Source organism: Arachis hypogaea, chromosome 19 (genome assembly GCF_003086295.3).
Source record: "Arachis hypogaea cultivar Tifrunner chromosome 19, arahy.Tifrunner.gnm2.J5K5, whole genome shotgun sequence".
In the NCBI taxonomy this organism is placed as follows: domain Eukaryota; kingdom Viridiplantae; phylum Streptophyta; class Magnoliopsida; order Fabales; family Fabaceae; genus Arachis; species Arachis hypogaea.
The window spans coordinates 88,581,512-88,603,323 of NC_092054.1; the positions used below are offsets into that span (position 1 = coordinate 88,581,512).

The 21,812-nt window shown below is 35.4% G+C and overlaps 1 long non-coding RNA gene across 1 annotated transcript; it reads right to left on the reverse strand.

Moving 5' to 3' along the window:
• Nucleotides 1–4,754: 4,754 nt before the first annotated feature.
• Nucleotides 4,755–15,209, reverse strand: LOC112777340 (uncharacterized). The gene is made up of 5 exons (XR_003190387.3): nt 14,640–15,209; nt 14,322–14,500; nt 8,057–11,550; nt 7,739–7,917; nt 4,755–4,967 (listed from the first exon to the last, which is right to left on the reverse strand). It is a non-coding gene; the product is annotated as an uncharacterized lncRNA (long non-coding RNA).
• Nucleotides 15,210–21,812: the final 6,603 nt, after the last annotated feature.

Genomic DNA, 21,812 nt, shown 5'->3' on the forward strand with positions numbered 1-21,812 from the left:
ACGCTGCGCTAGCTATTTGAGCGCTACCCTTTCTCCTTCGGTGCGCGCCTTTCTTCCTTGCCAGCGCTCTCCCAATTAGCGCCCAGTTATGTTAGTGAGCATTGTTTAGTGCGCACAGATGGCAAAATCTTTGCCTCCAAGTGTGGCATCGAAAACGCTCACTTAGTGAGCGTGGCGCTCACTTGGGGAATGAACGCCAGCCATGTGGTGTTCTCCTTCTTAACGCAATGCTTCTCTGATTTAGTCATGGGCCACACTTTTAAAAGCGTGGCCTAAGGCTCCAAAGTGTGTCTAAACTCTAAAATGTGCCCCAAAATTCTTCTTTTCTTCTTTTGAGGTGATTTTGTGCTATTTTGCTTCTTTTTCCGCTTATTTCCTTCAAAATTTATAAAATTAAAAGATCAAAGAAATATACCAATTAAGCACAAAAGCATTCAATATTTAAGCACTAATCATCAATTTCTTGTATGAAAAAGCATAGAAAAACATGACATGATGATATGTCATCACAACACCAAACTTAAACCTTGCTTGTCCCCAAGCAAGAAAAGAATCATGCAGTAAATTTTGACACACCAAGGTGAGAAGAATAGCAAGTTAATATTCATGGTTGGCTAGTTTTCTATGCATGCTATAATCATAAAAGAAATGTAAATCATTGATGCTTCTATCTAGCTCATTTTATGAAACCTTTTCCTTATATTTCTTCCTTGAAATAAGCTTTTGATTATCTTATTAGCTTCTCCTTTTGGGTGCTTTACCCCATGAGTTGATAACAAAGCTACGACTCTAAATGCTTTGTTTTCAAGAATTACCACTTGATACATAAGCACCACAAGCATTTGTTTCTTTTCTTTGCTCTCTAATCATTGATGCTCAGAGCCTTGAGCTTTGAGGGAGTGCTTCTGCACTTGAGGCTAGCCTTGAATCTAAGTGTTTTGTTTTCAAGCTTTTTTGCCTGATACATAAACACCACAAGTACTTAACAATTGAATTGTCATTGGTACTCAAAGCCTTCAGCTTTCTCATTCTTTCCATTTTGCTTTTCTTGCCTCAATTTGCAATTGTTTCTTCAAGGTTTTCATGATTTCAAAAACTTCATAAAATGTCCTAGATGAAAACTTCAATTAAATAAAATCTAATGCGATTGAGCAACAATTAATCATACTAGCCTTCCAATACTTGTATGCCTGATAAACCACTATTTTATGGTTTATCTTGTGCTCAATTGAGTGGATTTTATCAACTCTTTACCCACTTATTCATAATATTTGCATGGTTTTATATTTCCTTCCTGATTTTGTGCTATGATTGAAAACATGCTTCTTTGATCTTATAATTGCTTATTATTAATCCTCTCTTATTACCATTAGATGCCTTGATATGTGTGTTAAGTGCTTTCAGAGATTATAGGGCAGGAATGGCTTGGAGGATGGAAAAGAAGCATGCAAAAGTGGAAGGAATACAAGAAGTTGGAGAAATTGCTAAGCTGTCCAGCCTGACCTCTTCGCACTCAAACGGCTATAACTTTAGCTTCAGATGTCCAAACGACCCGGTTCTAGTTGCGTTGGAAAGCTAACGTCTGGGGCTCCGATTTGATATATAATATGCTATAGTTTCCCTGACGCTAGGTGACGCGACCGTGTGATTCATGCGGCTGCGTCGCAGTGATGGAAATCCAGCGTGGTTGAATTCGAGACCAGCAAATTCTGGGCTATTTCTGACCCAGTTTGTGGCCCAGAAAACACAGATTAGAGGCTATAAAGTGGGGGAATGCATCCATTCATAAGGGGGCTCTCATAATTCACAATTTTAGGAGTAGATGTAGTTTTTAGAGAGAGAGGTTCTCTCCTCTCTCTTAGGATTAGGATTTAGGACTTCTCTTAGTTTTAGGAGTGACTCTCAATCCCAGGTTCAATGTTCTTTTTATTTATTTTCCTAATTTAATTTATGAATGTCCATGTCAGATTTAAGTTCTTTTGTGAATGCAATTCGAGGTATTTTCAGATTTAATTTTGCTTTGCTTCATTTATAAATGTCTTTAATTTAATTTAGATTTTTCTTCCTTTTGGCTTTGGTTAAAGTAATTGGTGACGCTTGAGCTGTCAAATAAAACAGTGGTTGAAATTGGCAGATTCTGATTGAACTAGGATTGCTCTAAAGCTAGTCTCTCCACAGGAGTTGACTAGGACTTGAGAATCAAGCCAATCAGCCCACTTAACTTTCCTTTGTTTAGTAAAGGCTGACCAAGTGGGATTAAAAATCCAATTCTCATCACAATTGATAAGGATAGGACTTCCAGTTCTTATATTTTGCCAAGAGTTTATTTTATAGTTATTTATTTATCTTATTCTTCTTGTGTAACATACTGCTCCCTTACTTTCTAAAACCCCTAATTTACAAGACTCATAACCAATAATAAGAACATACTTCCCTGCAATTCCTTGAGAAGACGACCCGAGGTTTGAATACTCGGTTATCAATTTTAAAGGAGTTTGTTATTTGTGACAACCAAAACTTTTGTAAAAAAGGTTGATTGCTTGGTTTAGTAACTATACTTGCAACGGGAGTTTACTATAACTTCTAAACCATCAATCTTCGGTTCTTCAATGCCCATGCTAAATTCTTCTTTAATGACCTTGTTTGTTTATGATCATGATTCCTTAATTACTTTGACTCACACAATTCAAGATGGTAATCATAATGTCACAGCAAGATGTTACAAATCAAAATTCAGGCTATGCTTATTCATACACACATGCATACGGAGAAGATAAAGACAATCATGCAATTTAAAGTACTAGAAACACATAAGAGAAAAATAAACTTTACCACCTTGTAGTTCATCTTCATTGTTGTTGTCCTTTCTCCTCTATTCTTCCTCTTCCCATGCCAAACTCAGAATTCTTGCTCATCCTCAAGGAACAATTAGAACAATGGTGATGGGGTCTAAGATGGAGCATGAATGTCTCACACAATAAAAATGTTAGTAGTACACGTGTTTTAAGCAAGAAAAATAACCATCGAGGCACAGGAAACAGAGACATTGTGATTACAAACATAAGAGGGTGTGCATGATACATAGAATAAAAGATAAGTGGCACATCAAATTTAATGTGACACTTTCACTTGGAATTGATGCAAGTATCTAGTAAGGATTGGAACCAAATTTTGTTGCGTAGCAACACCAAACTTAGAATACAATCACATGTCAATTTATTTGAACTAAAACTAAGCAAATGAAACTGTTATTTGTTAAATACAATCATCAAGCAAAGAATCTGTCATGAGTAGGGAATTTTTTGTGAGTTATTAACAAAAACAGTTAAGGAGCAAAATAAATGAAAGTATTAAAAACAAAAATGGCTAAATCAAATAGAATGAAAAAGTGTCAAACCAAAAGAAAAAAAATAACACTGCAAAGGCATTATGATTATGCAGACAAGTGGTGTTGCTGGATTTATTTGCACAGAAAATTAAGTGGCACACCAAACTTAGAAACTTAGTGTGACACTTCCATTTAGAATTGATGCAATCATCCAGATGGATTTGAAAATAAATTGTTGTAGGGCAACACCAAACTTAGAATGTAATCATATGCCAATTTATTGAAAATAAACAAAGCAGACAAAGAAAGTAAACAAAGCAAAGACATGAAATATTACCTACGGTTAGGTTGCCTCCCAACAAGCGCTCTTTTAGTGTTATTAGCTTGACATGTTGTTCTTCACTTTCTTCCTCTTCTTCCAGTTTGTTAAGAGGAATGAGCTCAAGGGGGGAGAAGATTCAGCTATTGTCCTCTGTTTTGGTTTACTCTGAGCAAGCTTCCTTTGGTAAGTTGCTTAATTGAACTTGCTTGCTGGTGGTTCAGGGGTTGGATTGCTTGTGGTTGACCTTTTCTTCTTCATGGATACGATCAATTGTGGCTTGGTCACAATCCTCTTCTCGGTGTTGTTGTTGGTTGCCTTCACTTCTTGGATATCATGACTTGGTGGTTGTGTGATTGTTGAAGTGATTTCTTCCTCAGAAACTTCTTGCATTGGGGTTTCAATGAACCCTTCATCTTTATAGCTCTCTGCTTCAAATGAGTGTGAAATCTCTTGATTGACTTCCTCCTTTTCTTCTTTACGATCTTCCATTAAATCCTTTGGGAGTGAGTCCTTATGTTCCATTGTTACTTCAACTAGCCTCTGTGGATTTGGAATCCTGTGCTCATTGATGAGCGGAAAATTTATACGCTTTTTGGCATTGTTTTTACTTAGTTTTTAGTATGATTTAGTTGGATTTTTGTATATTTTTATTAGTTTTTAATTAAAAATCACATTGCTGGACTTTACTATGAGTTTGTGTATTTTTCTGTGATTTCAGGTATTTTCTGGCTGAAATTGAGGGAGCTGAGCAAAAATCTAATTCAGGCTGAAAAAGGACTGCTGATGCTGTTGGATTCTGACCTCCCTGCACTCAAAGTAGATTTTTTGGAGCTACAAAACTCCAAATGGCGCGCTCTCATTTGCGTTGGAAAGTAGACATCCAGGGCTTTCCAGCAATATATAATAGTCCATACTTTGTGTAACGTCCCGTCCAGCAAAATACCTTGCTTAAGTCAGGGTATTTCCACTAGAAAGAACATTACGTAACCTTCTCTTGTATTGACTACTTAATTATCGAGCCTTTGTATCGAGTTCGCGTTTCAGTTTTAAGAAAATTCCAGAAAATTTTGTTTTCTTTTATTCATTAAAGTCATAATTCAAACATTCACAAATAATAATAATCACATAAATATTATTAATAATAATTCTTATACAAAAGAGACCAAATAAAACTCAAATACAATATACTAAACCTACCCCTCTATGTAAAATAAAATCTCAAAGGACAATAGCGAGGGGACTCTATGAAAGCAATTAAAACCATAAAGAAAGCCTACTAATTGCTCGCAGCTTCAAATTGCGTCTTTAAACTTGTCGCTGAAAGGGTGGAAAATTTGGGGGTGAGAACCAAACCACATGTTCTCAGTAGAGGTCGAGAATGCCGTGAAAGTAAAGAATAAAGCGCAAATAGGTAACTGCATTCATAGACATCTAAAAGGAAACTAACATTCTTTAAAAGCATTAGTTAATTACTTAATATCCTAAATCCATATTTTTCTTGTAAAACTTTTAAAAGTTTCCTAGACTGTATGAATGACCAACCTGTCCCAGTCATAGGTTCATTAAGTCTATGCTGAACCAGTTTGATTTTTCATACCTTACTAGACCATAATATAAAAGAAGTTACCTACGCGGTATAAATGATCATCTAGCTCCAAGCATAGGTTCATTAAGTCTATCCTGAATCAGTCAGATATTTATACAAAACTAGACCTCAAACGTACCAGTCACGGCCTTAGGCCCAAACAACTCAATCAACACCCAATTCACCACAATCCAGCCAATCAGTTACAAACACAAGTAATGAGGTTCAAACACAATCAAGAGCAATTACATCAAGTATAGCAACTAGCAGTTAAACAGAATTATTCACATAGGCAAACCAATTACAATATACACACCCAAACAATGTCACATAGATGCATATGATGCATGCCTGTCCTATTGGCCATGAGCTCACGCGTCGGTTATGTTGCCAGACCCGACTCGGATAAGTAGGATTAGACCACCATCCTTATCCGTAGGTTCCATAGACAAGCGGGAATTAAACCACCATCCTTGTCCGGAACATGCAAGCGGGATTAAACCACCGTCCTTGCCTCCACAGTAAGCGGGATTAAACCACCATCCTTACTGGGTACATAAAATAATATGCAAGCGGGATCACACCACCGTCCTTGCTGAACAATTTATCAATACGTGAGCGGGATAAAACCACCGTCCTCACTGCAGGCGGGACAAAACCACCATCCCTGCATAATGGTTTACGCACTGAGCAAGCGGGACTAGATCCACGCCCCTACCAACAATCTCATAGATCAAATATTCTTTTCTTAAAAGAATCATTGGAGTTATTATTATTAAATAAGCCTTGAATATTTATTTTGATTAAGTCCTTATATTTTTTATAAAAATTTGGACATAATCTCCTTTAAAAATAGGACTTATCCACCCTTACGGGTTCCTTCTTTCTCAACAGTTCATCAGCCTCTTTCAGCATTTGCCACAGTAATATATTCTCAAAAACATTTGATAATAGAAAATCTAGTTCTTAAATTCCATATCCAAAATAATTACCAACACAACTTGGCAGCCTGATTTCCATTTTGTTTTGTAAAATATCAAATGAATTTGGAATTGTGCAAACTTTATATCCATGCGACCGTCTCGGATTAAGCTTTCTATTAAATCAAAAATCATAATTTTTCGCTGACTATAGCTTCGGGAATATAAGCAAAACCGTGACTGTTCTGCAGTGTTTTAAAACCAAAAGACAGCAGCACCATACAACATTTGAAATTTCATATAAAATCCAAATTAAATCCAACTACCTTCAAAATTAATGTGGTTAAACATAACTCATTCAAATTTCTTTCTCAATTGGTTCCAGGGTCATACCATTTTTAATGAAGGAGTTACGTAGCTTGGAAGTTAGGTAATTTTCTGCAGAATTCTGTTTTATAAATCTTTGAACACAACCTCTTCCAAGTCCCATAACTCACTTATTAAAACATAGAAAATCCTGAAATTTAAATCACATATACTAAACATACTTAATTTTCACCTCCAATTAGTTGCATCTCAATATCTATCCAGGATCAAAAGTTATAAACTCCCAAATTTACTAATTTAAGGAAACAGAATCTGGCTTTTTCTGCATAATGCATCATCCTTCAAAAATTCATATCTTTAAAACTACAAGTCCAATTGTTCTGAAATTTTACGGAATTAAAATAATAGAAATAAAGTTTTATTTAAAATTGGTTCCATTTCAAAATTCAAACTGAAAAATTTCCAATAGAGGAATCAAGTTACTGCTGCGTTAAACGTTCTGCAGAAAAACCAGTTTTGACATCCATGATTCAAAAATTCACCATAAATCATAAACTTAGTGAAAAAGTCTCAAATTCAGCAGTCCAGTTCCCTATATCTCCAAGCTCAATCCGGACTTAGTCCCACACAATTCCGATAATCACAGAAATAGTTATAGTTTTTCAAAGTTTCCGGCTTCCTTTAAAAATAATGCAGAAAATCAAGTTTTATATTTTAACTTTGAAGAATCATAACTAGTTCTATAGTTAATTCAAACTTCTCAAAATTGAGTCCCAACAACAACTTTTATTATACTTTACTCAGCCTTTGCTCTTATATCATTTTGATTATCGTTGAATAACTAATTCATTTCCAAAGTCACCTTTTAATTTCAAAAATCAGTTTTTCAACAATCTATTTAGTATTCAAAATCCAACCCTTCAAAACCCCTCAAAACCAATTCCAAATCAACCACCAACCAAGTTCATTAACATTACAATATACCAAATAACAACTCAACGGCAACAAATCCAACATAACCCATTAAAATTCAGAAATTCTCAACAATTAGTCATCAAGCAATTCCCAATCCACATAATCAATCAGTATCACAAATCAACAATTCCAAATTACAATCTCAACCATTCCAATCACAATTTCAGCCACAATTCAATAATTACATAATCAATCAATTACTCACAGCTATTAAATCTCTTTGCAGTTATTCAATCAACCTTGCAGGCATTCTTAAATTGAAATCGTTTTAAACCCCCTACCTCGATGTCGCGATTAAAAGAATCCGGAGGCGGGATTATGACGAGGCAGCTGGCTGGACCACTACTAGCTATGCAACAGTTTCAATCAAGATAGCAGCGGCGTTAGTTCCCATAGCAGTGATCATGGTCGTAACGAAACGAAGATTTCAAATTCAATAGAATCAAAAGCAGAAGCGGCTCTGGAAATTTAAAATAGAGCACAGGCCAAAGTTGAATTAAAACAAGAACAAGCAGATTGATAAAGTATTGGCAAAATAGGGCATGTAACTGGAGCAGAAATAAGGGAAAACAGCTAATGTAAAACAGTGGATGTTGAACCTAATTGGAATGGGAACATGGCAGCAACGATTCCCGAAAATTCTCGTGTCTGTGACAGCTCCAACTCAACGGTCATCAGCGGTGCCGCCCCCTTCTTACGTGCAGTGGCGACAGTGATGGCTAGGGTTTGGCAGTGGTGGTCCAGGCAGAATTGATGTTAACGACTGAGCTTTCCCCTTGGGCGGCGGCGGTGCTTGGTGACAACAGGGACGACACTTCCTCCCTTTTCTACCTCATTTTTCGTCTTCTACTTCTCCCTCACTCTCCTGTGAGGCAGCAACAGCAGCCGCGGTGCCTATGGTGCACACTGGCGCTGCTCCCCCCTTCCCCTTTTTCCCTCTGCATTCTCGCTCTCTCTCGATTCCTCTTCCCCTGTTATCTCTAATTTCTTTCTTTTCTGTGTGCAAATTTATTTATGTGGAGTGTATTCCTGCGGGAATGAACGGTGGAAAGAAAAGAAGCGTGGAGAAATAAGGGAGGGGTAGTGTACTCTATGTGTGTTTTAATAATTGGGTGAGGAGTATACGTATTGGATGATAACGGTACATAAAAATAAGAAATATAGAGTTAGGGTTAGAATAAAAGATATAGGATTAATATATGAATTTTACAAAATATTCAAGATAAATGACAATTTATGATTTAAATATAACATTGTGAAAATTAGTCTCGGAACACAATTTTATTTATTAATTCATTAATGAGTTCAAATAATTATTTCTAATTTAAATCATAAAATCAATATTCTAATCATTTTATAAAACAGTTTAAACCTGAAATATCTATTGCCCTCATTATTTTTCTATTACCAAAACTTTAATTTCAATTTGTATAAAATAACTCGTTATAATCAAAATTGTGCACAGATACTGATTAACTTAAAATTAAAGTATTTATCAAAATAAATTTAATCATGCCTAATAAATTAGTCTCTAAGAGCTCAAACTAATAAAATAAACCATAATTTATTCATAATAAAAATTACTTAAATAAATTATATAACACTTCTATTTACTAAATTTTATTTCCAAAGCATATGAAATAACCAATTATAAAAATTACATAAGAATATTAATTAACTTAAACTCCAAATATTAATAAAACTAATTTAATTACTCTTAATTAATTACTTCATAAAATAAGATATCAAATTAGTAAAATAAATTGTAATTTTTTCAGGATAAAAGTTACTTAAATTAAATTGTACAATTCTTTATTATTTTTTAATTACTAAAATTATACAAAATATTCCAATATAATAAAATTACTTAAGAATATTAATTGATTCACAATAAAATTATCTCCGAGTCTATTTAATTATTTCTAATAAAATAATTTCTAAAGTTATAAAGTTTAAACTTAGTAAGATAAAATCACAATTTATTTATATTTAGATTTTCAAAAATGCGGGATGTTACATTCTATCCAACTTACAAAAATTTTCGCCCTCGAAAATTGATACAAGATGAAGAAAAAGTTTATTTTCACATCCCCTTTTGAACATTTTAAAGGATCCAAGAAAATCATATCACATAAACATAGAAGAAAATATACTAGGTAATGCAAGAGTTGATAAAATAACTTAACACAAGAAAAATTTCAAAATCCAAAATCAAATAGGCACAATATTCGTTCAGAACTCTTAACAAAGCACGACCACTTCCTCTTGTCGCCTCAGAATTAAACTCCTTATAACTTCGTATACTGACCAGATTCACTTTCCGTACGCACAAATCGTGTCCCTAAGAACTACTGCCTATAAGGAATACGAAACATGAGAAGAGAAAGACAAACGGCACGAAAGGTTTATGCGTGAAATTAGAAGAATACTCAAGTTTGCAATTGCACAAGATGGTATTTCGCAAGGTTTTGAAGGAATACGTGAGATCGTCAACAAACAAGGATATATATAAGCAATGAAATGGAGCATAAAGGGAGTTAATTCAAAGCTTAGGAAGAAATTTTAAATCGAACAGTTTCAATATGAACATCATTAGGGAAGATAGTACAACGATTTTGAACAACTTCAATTTGAAATAGAGGGAATTAGTTTATCTTTTTCAAAAGAATATATATAAATCTAACATTTCCCAAAAGTACTAAACTTAGTATAAATAATGTTATATTAATTTAGTTTTTAAATCAAAACAAATCATGCATGGTTTGTAAATTAAAGCTTGTTTGATGTCAAGGGCAAAATATTTTCTAAAAAAAAATCCTGGAGAATACTTAAGTACATAATTAGGTAAGGATAGCCATAGAATTATAATAAAGTTGGAAGAAAATCTGGTTCAATTCAAAGAATAATTTTTGAAATAAAATTTTCTATAAATCAATAAAAGAAAAATAGTATATCACAAATAAACAAGATTAAACTATATAAAGAAGTTTTAGAGTTTATATAAGAAAGTCTAGGCTGAATTAAAAATAATCCCATCAAAATTTAAGCAAGGGTTGTGGATACAATCAAGTAAGAAAAGATTTAAATTGAAATTTTTCTCGAAGAGAATCTGAAACAAATACTCAAGAAGGAAATTACAAGAAATGATATGTTGCACCGAAATAAATCCAAGTTCAAAGCAAAGAGCATAGAGTTGGTAAGGTATAAGATAAATGGTTCAAAAGATTCAAACAACAACTAGATACAGAGTCAAGCAAGGATATGCACGAATGATAACACAAGATTAGCAAGAAAGAGATCAGAAACTAGAAATTCCAATACAATTAATAGAGAAAGAGATAACACTAAGCACGAATAAAGAGCATACGTCGAAACGGAACTAATCTCTAGAATTTAGTTTCTAACGTCCCCAAAACCTCGTGATTCGCATTAACCTTATCACTTCTATTTCGTCTATGATAACCCATTAGTATTTCCATATACATAAATCATTAGTATTAAGTTGGCCAAACTTGATACCATGAGGTATGCAATGGTAATCTAATAGCATTAATCATTAGACAGTCATGCATATAAAACACAAACTCTTGTCATAAGAACAAGCTATAAAGCATGACAGACACTCAGAGTACGCAATGAAGCATAGTCAGTCCACTCCCAAGGCTCTACAGGAAAGACTGCTCTGATACCATATTGTAACGTCCCGTCCAGCAAAATACCTTGCTTAAGTCAGGGTATTTCCACTAGAAAGAACATTACGTAACCTTCTCTAGTATTGACTACTTAATTATCGAGCCTTTGTATCGAGTTCGCGTTTCAGTTTTAAGAAAATTCCAGAAATTTTGTTTTTTTCTTATTCATTAAAGTCATAATTCAAACATTCACAAATAATAATAATCACATAAATATTATTGATAATAATTCTTATACAAAAGAGACCAAAAAAAACTCAAATACAATATACTAAACCTACCCCTCTATGTAAAATAAAATCTCAAAGGACAATAGCGAGGGGACTCTATGAAAGCAATTAAAACCATAAAGAAAGCCTACTGATCGCTCGCAGCTTCAAATTGCGTCTTCAAACCTGTTGCTGAAAGGGTGAAAAATTTGGGGGTGAGAACCAAACCACATGTTCTCAGTAGAGGTCGAGAATGCCGTGAAAGTAAAGAATAAAGCGCAAATAGTTAACTGCATTCATAGACATCTAAAAGGAAACTAACTTTCTTTAAAAGCATTAGTTAATTACTTAATATCCTAAATCCATATTTTTCTTGTAAAACTTTTAAAAGTTTCCTAGACTGTATGAATGACCAACCTGTCCCAGTCATAGGTTCATTAAGTCTATGCTGAACAAGTTTGATTTTTCATACCTTACAAGACCATAACATAACAGAAGTTACCTACGCGGTATAAATGATCATCCTACTCCAAGCATAGGTTCATTAAGTCTATGCTGAATCAGTCAGATACTTTATACAAAACTAGACCTCAAACATACCAGTCACAGCCTTAGGCCCAAACAACTCAATCAACACCCAATTCACCACAATCCAGCCAATCAGTTACAAACACAAGTAATGAGGTTCAAACACAATCAAGAGCAATTACATCAAGTATAGCAACTAGCAGTTAAACAGAATTATTCACTTAGGCAAACCAATTACAATATACACACCCAAACAATGTCACATAGATGCATATGATGCATGCCTGTCCTACTGGCCATGAGCTCACACGTCGGTTATGTTGCCAGACCCGACTCGGATAAGCGGGATTAGACCACCATCCTTATCCGTAGGTTCCATAGACAAGCGGGAATTAAACCACCATCCTTGCCCGGAACATGCAAGCGGGATTAAACCACCGTCCTTGCCTCCACAGTAAGCGGGATTAAACCACCATCCTTACTGGGTACATAAAATAATATGCAAGCGGGATCACACCACCGTCCTTGCTGAACAATTTATCAATACGTGAGCGGGATAAAACCACCGTCCTCACTGCAGGCGGGACAAAACCACCATCCCTGCATAATGGTTTACGCACTGAGCAAGCGGGACTTGACCCACGCCCCTACCAACAATCTCATAGATCAAATATTCTTTTCTTAAAAGAATCATTGGAGTTATTATTATTAAATAAGCCTTGAATATTTATTTTGATTAAGTCCTTATATTTTTTATAAAAATTTGGACATAATCTCCTTTAAAAATAGGACTTATCCACCCTTACGGGTTCCTTCTTTCTCAACAGTTCATCAGCCTCTTTCAGCATTTGCCACAGCAATATATTCTCAAAAATATTTGATAATAGAAAATCTATTTCTTAAATTCCATATCCAAAATAATTACCAACACAACTTGGCAGCCTGATTTCCATTTTGTTTTGTAAAATATCAAATGAATTTGGAATTGTGAAAACTTTATATCCATGCGACCGTCTCGGATTAAGCTTTCTATTAAATCAAAAATCATAATTTTTCGCTGACTATAGCTTCGGGAATATAAGCAAAACCGTGACTGTTCTGCAGTGTTTTAAAACCAGAAGACAGCAGCACCATACAACATTTGAAATTTCATATAAAATCTAAATTAAATCCAACTACCTTCAAAATTAATGTGGTTAAACATAACTCATCCAAATGTTTTCTCAATTGGTTCCAAGGTCATACCATTTTTAATGAAGGAGTTACGTAGCTTGGAAATTAGGTAATTTTCTGCAGAATTCTGTTTTACAAATCATTGAACACAACCTCTTCCAAGTTCCATAACTCACTTATTAAAACATAGAAAATCCTGAAATTTAAATCACATATACTAAACATACTTAATTTTCACCTCCAACTGGTTGCATCTCAATATCTATCCAGGATCAAAAGTTATAAACTCCCAAAGTTACTAATTTAAGGAAACAGAATCTGGCTTTTTCTGCATAATGCATCATCCTTCAAAAATTCATATCTTTAAAACTACAAGTCCAATTGTTCTGAAATTTTACGGCATTAAAATAATAGGAATAAAGTTTTATTTAAAATTGGTTCCATTTCAAAATTCAAACTGCAAAATTTCCAATAGAGGAATCAAGTTACTGCTGCGTTAAACGTTCTGCAGAAAAACCAGTTTTGACATCCATGATTCAAAAATTCACCATAAATCATAAACTTAATGAAAAAGTCTCAAATTCAGCAGTCCAGTTCCCTATATCCCCAAGCTCAATCCGGATTTGGTCCCACACAATTCCGATAATCACAGAAATAGTTATAGTTTTTCAAAGTTTCCGGCTTCCTTTAAAAATAATGCAGAAAATCAAGTTTTACATTTTAACTTTGAAGAATCATAACTAGTTCTATAGTTAATTCAAACTTCTCAAAATTGAGTCCCAACAACAACTTTTATTATACTTTACTCAGCCTTTGCTCTTATATCATTTCGATTATCGTTGAATAACTAATTCACTTCCAAAGTCACCGTTTAATTTTAAAAATCAGTTTTTCACCAATATATTTAGTATTCAAAATCCAACCCTTCAAAACCCCTCAAAACCAATTCCAAATCAACCACCAACCAAGTTTATTAATATTACAATATACCAAATAACAACTCAACGGCAACAAATCCAACATAACCCATTAAAATTCAGAAATTCTCTACAATTAGTCATCAAGCAATTCCCAATCCACATAATCAATCAGTATCACAAATCAACAATTCCAAATCACAATCTCAACCATTCCAATCACAATTTCAGCCACAATTCAATAATTACATAATCAATCAATTACTCACAGCTATTAAATCTCTTTGCAGTTATTCAATAAACCTTGCAGGCATTCTTAAATTGAAATTGTTTTAAACCCCCTACCTCGATGTCGCGATTAAAAGAATCCGGAGGCGGGATTATGACGAGGCAGCTGGCTGGACCACTACTAGCTATGCAACAGTTTCAATCAAGATAGCAGCGGAGTTAGTTCCCATAGCAGTGATCATGGTCTCAACGAAACGAAGATTTCAAATTCAATAGAATCAAAAGTAGAAGCGACTCTGAAAATTTAAAATAGAGCACAGGCCAAAGTTGAATTAAAACAAGAACAAGCAGATTGATAAAGTATTGGCAAAATAGGGCATGTAACTGGAGCAGAAATAAGGGAAAACGGCTAATGTAAAACAGTGGATGTTGAACCTAATTGGAATGGGAACATGGCAGCAACGATTCCCGGAAATTCTCGTGTATGTGACAGCTCCAACTCAACGGTCATCAGCGGTGCCGCCCCCTTCTTACGTGCAGTGGCGACAGTGATGGCTAGGGTTTGGCAGCGGTGGTCCAGGCAGAATTGATGTTAACGACTGAGCTTTCCCCTTGGGCGGTGGCGGTGCTTGGTGACAACAGGGACGACACTTCCTCCCTTTTCTACCTCATTTTTCGTCTTCTACTTCTCCTTCACTCTCCTGTGAGGCAGCAACAGTAGCCGCGGTGCCTATGGTGCCCACCGGCGCTGCTCCCCCCTTCCCCTTTTTCCCTTTGCATTCTCGCTCTCTCTCTATTCCTCTTCCCCTGTTATCTCTAATTTCTTTCTTTTCTGTGTGCAAATTTATTTATGTGGAGTGTATTCCTGCGGGAATGAACGGTGGAAAGAAAAGAAGCGTGGAGAAATAAGGGAGGGGTTAGTGTACTCTATGTGTGTTTCAGTAATTGGGTGAGGAGTATACGTATTGGATGATAACGGTACATAAAAATAAGAAATATAGAGTTAGGGTTAGAATAAAAGATATAGGATTAATATATGAATTTTACAAAATATTCAAGATAAATGACAATTTATGATTTAAATATAACATTGTGAAAATTAGTCTCGGAACACAATTTTATTTATTAATTCATTAATGAGTTCAAATAATTATTTCTAATTTAAATTATAAAATCAATATTCTAATTATTTTATAAAACAGTTTAAACCTGAAATATCTATTGCCCTCATTATTTTTCTATTACCAAAACTTTAATTTCAATTTGTATAAAATAACTCGTTATAATCAAAATTGTGCACAGATACTGATTAACTTAAAATTAAAGTATTTATCAAAATCAATTTAATCATGTCTAATAAATTAGTCTCTAAGAGCTCAAACTAATAAAATAAACCATAATTTATTCATAATAAAAATTACTTAAATTAAATTATATAACACTTCTATTTACTAAATTTTATTTCCAAAGCATATGAAATAACCAATTATAAAAATTACATAAGAATATTAATTAACTTAAACTCCAAATATTAATAAAACTAATTTAATTACTCTTAATTAATTACTTCATAAAATAAGATATCAAATTAGTAAAATAAATCGTAACTTTTTCAGGATAAAAGTTACTTAAATTAAATTGTACAATTCTTTATTATTTTTCAATTACTAAAATTATACAAAATATTCCAATATAATAAATTACTTAAGAATATTAATTGATTCAAAATAAAATTATCTCCGAGTCTATTTAATTAATTCTAATAAAATAATTTCTAAAATTATAAAGTTTAAACTTAATAAGATAAAATCACAATTTATTTATATTTAGATTTTCAAAAATGCAGGATGTTACACTTTGCTCAAGGATAGACGACGTAAACTGGCGTTCAACGCCAGTTCCATGTTGCAGTCTGGCGTCCAGCGCCAGAAACAAGTTACAAGTTGGAGTTTAACGCCAGAAACAGGTTACAACCTTGCGTTGAACGCCCAAAACAGCCCAGGCACGTGAGAAGCTTAAGTCTCAGCCCCAGCACACACCAAGTGGGCCCCAGAAGTGGATTTCTACACTATCTATCATAGTTTACTCATTTTCTGTAAACCTAGGTTACTAGTTTAGTATTTAAACAACTTTTAAAGATTTATTTTGTATCTCATGACATTTTAGATCTGAACTTTGTACTCTTTGACAGCATGAGTCTCTAAACTCCATTGTTGGGGGTGAGGAGCTCTGCTGTGTTTTGATGAATTAATGCAACTATTTCTGTTTTCTATTCAAACACGCTTGTTTCTATCTAAGATGTTCATTCGCACTTCAATATGATGGATGTGATGATCCGTGACAGTCATCACCATTGTCAACCTATGAACGCGTGCCTGACAACCACCTCCGTTCTACTTTCGATTGAATGAATATCTCTTGGATTCCTTAATCAGAATCTTCGTGGTATAAGCTAGAATCCATTGGCAGCATTCTTGAGAATCCGGAAAGTCTAAACCTTGTCTGTGGTATTCCGAGTAGGATTCAGGGATTGAATGACTGTGACGAGCTTTAAACTCGCGAGTGTTGGGCGTAGTGACAGACGCAAAAGGATCAATGGATCCTATTCTGACATGATCGAGAACCGACAGATGATTAGCCGTGCGGTGACAGCGCACCTGGACCTTTTTCACTGTGAGGACGGATGGTAGCCATTGACAACGGTGATCCACCAACACACAGCTTGCCATAGGAGGAACCTTGCGTGCATGAAGAAGAAGACAGGGAGAAAGCAGAGATTCAGAAGACAAAGCATCTCCAAAACTCCAACATATTCTCCATTACTGCATACCAAGTATTTATTTTATGTTCCCTTGTTCATTTTGAAGTCAACTGATAATTATAATTGACCTCCTAACTGAGATTTACAAGATAACCAGAGATTGCTTCAAACCAACAATCTCCGTGGGATTCGACCCTTACTCACGTAAGGTATTACTTGGACGACCCAGTGCACTTGCTGGTTAGTGGTACGAATTGTGAAAGGTGTGATTCACAATTCGTGCACCAAGTTTTTGGCGCCGTTGCTGGGGATTGTTCGTGTTTGGACAACTGACGGTTTATTTTGTTGCTTAGATTAGGAAAAAATTTTCTTTTTGGTTTAGAGTCTCTTATTATTGTTTCTGGTTAAAATTTTAGAATCCTTATTTTCTCTTTCAAAAAAATTTTTCGAAAATTATTTCTTTATTGACTTTTTCTTGTTTTTCTTGTGCCTTTTTAAAACATTAGTTTTCAAAAAAAAATATATTTTTTTATTCTTAGTTATTTAAAAATACTTCTTCAAAACAAGTGTTATATTTACTGCCCAATTGGCTAGAGAGTTGGTCTAAGTTCATGGCAATTTGGTATACTCTTTTCAAAATCTTCTTTTTCAAAAATAATTTTTCTATTAAATCTCGTACCAAACTTTAAGTTTGGTGTTTTCATGTTGATTTCACTTTGTTTTTCGAAAATTTTAGTTTGGTTTTCAAAAAAATTTTAAGTTTGGTGTTCTTTCTTCATGTTCTTGTGTTCTTGAGAGTCTTCAAAGTGTTCTTGAGTTTCCTTGTGTCTTGATCTTAAAATTTTTAAGTTTGGTGTTCCTTGGTGTTTTCCCTCCAAAATTTTCGAAAATAAGGAGTATTAGATCTAAAAATTTTAAATCTTGTACTATCTTATTGTTTTTCTCTCTCCTCTTTAAATCCAAAAATATCTTTTCTCTCTATTTTAAAGCAAATTTTCGAAATTTACCTTTAAAATTCAGATTTTTATTTCAAAATTTAAAACCTTTTTCAAAAATCATCATATCCTTTTCAAAACTTCTTAACCACTTTCTCTCTCCTCATTTTTTTCGAAAATCTTCACCTATTTTTATTTATTTTATTTTAATTTATTTTATTCTCGAAATAATTAAATAAATAAATAAATAAATAAAAATAAAATTTTTTTATTTTACATCATCTCCCTTTCTCCATCATGGATCTAAGTGGAAATGAACAGTCTAGGAGGACTCTGGGGGTCATATGCTAACCCCTCTACTGCTTCATATGGGAGTAGTATCTGCATACCGTCCATTGGAGTCAGTAGCTTTGAGTTGAATCCTCAGCTCATTATCATGGTGCAGCAAAGCTGCCAGTATTCCGGTCTTCCACAGGAAGAACCTACAGAGTTTCTGGCACAATTTTTACAAATTACTGACACAGTACATGATAAGGAAGTAGATCAGGATGTCTACAGATTATTACTGTTTCCATTTGCTGTAAAAGACCAAGCCAAGAGGTGGTTAAATAACCAACCTAAGGCTAGCATAATGACATGGAAACAACTAACAGAAAAATTTCTGAATCAATACTTTCCTCCAAAACGGATGACACAGCTAAGGCTGGACATCCAAGGCAAAGGAGATAATGAATCTCTTTATGATGCCTGGGAGAGATACAGAGAGATGCTACGAAAATGCCCCTCTGAAATGTTTTCATAGTGGGTTCAGTTAGACATCTTCTATTATGGGCTTACAGAAAGAGCTCAGATCTCTTTAGATAGCTCAGCTGGTGGATCTATCCACATGAGAAAGACAATTGAAGAAGCTCAAGAGCTCATTGATACAGTTGCCAGAAATCAGCATCTGTACCTAAGCAGTGACTCTTCCATGAAAGAAGAGGTTAAAACAGTAACTGCTGAACTCAGTCCTGCAGAGCAAGCTGCTGAATTCAATCAGCAATTGGATTTTCTAACAAAGCAATTAGCTGAATTCAAGGATAAACTACAAGAGACAAGGATGGCTAATATAAACATGGAAGTACAATTAAAGCAGCAGCTGTCAAAACAAATAACAGAAGAATGCCAAGCAGTTCAATTAAAAAGTGGGAAGACATTAAATACCCCACCTCAAGGCAGCAAGAAGCCAAGAAATGAGCAAACCACCTAAAATCCACCTGAGGACAGTAAGAGCCCAGGGAAAAATAATTTTGGCGCTAAAACGCCAGAAATTGGGTGGAAGGCTGGCGCTGAACGCCTAGATCATGCTCAGGACTAGCGTTCAATGCCAGAAACAAGCAAGGATCTGGCGTTGAACGCCCAAAAGAAGCATAGTTCTGGCATTCAGACACCAGGAACAGATGAGGAGCTGGCGTCTAACGTCACTCCAGCTTCTAACTCTGGCACTCAATTGCCAGTAAGGGATCAGACACACACTAGTGCTGATGACAACCCATCTAAAAAGGCTTCTTCAACCACTTCTGTAGGAAATAAACTTACATCAACTAAGGTTGAGGAATATAAAGCCAAGATACCTTATCCTCAAAAACTCCGCAAAGAGAAGCAGGATAAGCAGTTTGCCTGCTTTGCAGACTATCTCAGGACTCTTGAAATAAAGATTCCGTTTGCAGAGGCACTTGAGCAAATACCCTCCTATGCCAAGTTCATGAAAGATATCTTGAGTCATAAGAAGGATTGGAGAGAAACTGAAAGAGTTCTTCTCACTGAAGAATGCAGTGCAGTCATTCTGAAAAGCTTCCCAGAAAAGCTTAAAGATCCCGGGAGCTTTATGATACCATGCATATTAGAGGGTAACTGCACCAAGACAGCTCTATGTGATCTTGGGGCAAGCATCAACCTAATCCCTGCATCCACTATCAGAAAGCTTGGCTTGACTGAAGAGGTCAAACCAATCCGGATCTGTCTTCAACTTGCTGATGGCTCCATTAAATACCCATCAGGCATAATTGAGGACATGATTGTCAAGGTTGGGCCATTTGCCTTCCCTACTGACTTTGCAGTGCTGGAAATGGAGGAGCACAAGAGTGCAACTCTCATTCTAGGAAGACCATTCCTAGCAACTGTACGAACCCTCGTTGACGTCCAAAAAGGGGAGATAACCCTGAGAGTCAATGAAGATGAGTTTAAGTTGAATGTTGTCAAAGCTATGCAACATCCAGACACATCAGACGATTGCTTGGGTGTTGATATTATTGACTCCCTAGTGGAAGAGGTCCATATGACTGAGAGTCTCGAATCAGAGCTAGAGGACATTTTTAAAGATGTTCAGCCTGATCTGGAGGAACTAGAGGAAATAAAAGAACCTCTGAAAACTCCTCAGGAAGAGGAGAAACCTCCTAAAACTGAGTTCAAACCACTACCACCATCCCTGAAATATGCATTTCTGGGAGAAGGTGACACTTTTCCTGTAATCATAAGCTCTGCTTTAGGGCTACAGGAAGAGAAAGCACTAATTCAGGTGCTAAGAACACACAAGACAGCTCTTGGGTGGTCCATAAGTGATCTTAAGGGCATTAGCCCAGCCAGATGCATGCACAAGATCCTATTGGAGGATGATGCTAAGCCAGTGGTTCAACGACAGAGGCGGCTAAATCCCGCCATGAAGGAGGTGGTGCAGAAAGAGGTCACTAAGTTACTAGAGGCTGGGATTATCTATCCTATTTCTGATAGCCCCTGGGTGAGCCCTGTCCATGTTGTCCCTAAGAAGGGAGGAATGACAGTGGTTCATAATGAAAAGAATGAACTGGTTCCTACAAGAACAGTTACAGGGTGGCGTATGTGTATTGACTACAGAAGGCTCAATACAGCCACCAGGAAGGATCACTTCCCTTTACCATTCATAGACCAGATGCTAGAGAGACTAGCAGGTCATGAATATTACTGCTTTTCTGATGGCTATTCAGGTTACAACCAAATTGCAGTAGATCCTCAGGACCAAGAGAAAACAGCATTCACATGTCCTTCTGGAGTGTTTGCCTACAGAAGGATGCCTTTTGGTCTGTGTAATACACCTGCAACCTTTCAGAGGTGCATGCTCTCTATTTTCTCTGATATGGTAGAGAAGTTTCTGGAAGTCTTCATGGATGACTTTTCAGTATTTGGAGACTCATTCAGTTCCTGCCTTAACCATTTAGCACTTGTTCTGAAAAGATGCCAAGAGACCAACCTAGTTTTAAATTGGGAAAAATGTCACTTTATGGTGACTGAAGGGATTGTCCTTGGGCATAAAATTTCAAACAAGGGAATAGAGGTGGATCAAGATAAAGTTGAAGTAATTGAAAAATTACCACCACTTGCCAATGTTAAGGCAATCAGAAGCTTTCTGGGGCATGCAGGATTCTATAGGAGGTTTATAAAGGATTTTTCAAAAATTGCAAAAACCTCTGAGCAATCTGCTAGCTGCTGACACACCATTTGTGTTTGACACAAAGTGTCTGCAGGCGTTTGAGACCCTGAAAGCTAAGTTGGTCACAGCACCAGTTATTTCTGCACCAGACTGGACATTACCATTCGAACTAATGTGTGATGCCAGTGACCATACCATTGGTGCAGTATTGGGACAGAGGCATAACAAGCTTCTGCATGTCATTTATTATGCTAGCAGTGTTTTAAATGATGCCCAGAAAAATTACACAACCACAGAAAAAGAATTACTTGCAGTGGTTTATGCCATTGACAAGTTTAGATCCTACTTAGTAGGATCAAAAGTGATTGTGTACACTGACCATACTGCTCTTAAATATCTACTCACAAAGCAGGATTCAAAGCCCAGGCTCATAAGATGGGTGTTGCTTTTGCAAGAGTTTGATATAG